Raw genomic sequence first — 1000 nt, 5'->3', positions numbered from 1 at the left:
GCACAAATTAATTTCTTATTCATAGTGAAATTTCTACTCAAATTAAATTACCCAATTTCTCTTTTTTAATTAGAATTTTCACGAATACAAAATTCGAATTTCCTAAACTTCCATCTATAGGAAATACTATTATATATGTATTAGTTTAATATACAAATTAATTTTTTATTCATGGTTATCAATTTTTACTAAAATTAAATTTCGCAATTTCTTCTTTTTTTTTTTGGAAAAAAAATAATTTGGTCACTAATGAGTGCATACTTCTCACTAAAAAATACTATAATTTAGTGTCGACTGTAAATAACAAATTTAAAAAAAAAAATAATTTTGTCATCGATGAGTGCATACTTCCCACTAAAGAATACTATAATTTAGTGACCACTGCAAATAAAAAATTTTCAAAACAAAACAAAAAATTTGGTCATTCAAGGATCAACTTCTAAGGATAACTTCCACTTCTAACTTCTGAGGATGACTTCCACCCCTTGAAAAGTAATACCAGAAACGTTGTGTGACGGAAGCACAGTAGATAGATAGATCCGTAGGGGTGACTTGGTGAGAACGTAAAATGAACCTGTTTTTTTGTAAACGAAGGCAAAAGTGGATGCCTGGGGAAAGCAGGGCAAGGACGTGAACAGAGAAACCGCATTTGTCTTTTGAGAAGGGTTCGAAGACGTTGCGTGGGCGACGGAGTATTGCAAGAGGGGTGTCGAAGTTAAAGGATATAAGGTACAAATTGCTTCTTCTGGGTGATGAACTATGACACAGAGGTATTGCTGAGTCAAGAGTGGCAACTTTGACAAAGATTAAATAATCTCGCGAAAATGTGATTAGCTGCGGTGTGAAATTTTAATTACACATTTTTAGGGTATACGATACCCAAATTAATCCTGCCTCGTTTCCCTGGAATTACTTATAATCAGATGTTTTAATGTGCCTAAGGAAGAATGCTTCCTGATATTCATAAATTACGAGTGAAATAAATTCTATATTTTATATA

The sequence above is a fragment of the Habropoda laboriosa genome, unplaced genomic scaffold, assembly GCF_001263275.1.
Source record: "Habropoda laboriosa isolate 0110345459 unplaced genomic scaffold, ASM126327v1 scaffold1319, whole genome shotgun sequence".
Classification (NCBI taxonomy): domain Eukaryota; kingdom Metazoa; phylum Arthropoda; class Insecta; order Hymenoptera; family Apidae; genus Habropoda; species Habropoda laboriosa.
The sequence above is the reverse complement of the archived record's forward strand: the minus strand, read 5'-3'. Positions refer to the sequence as shown.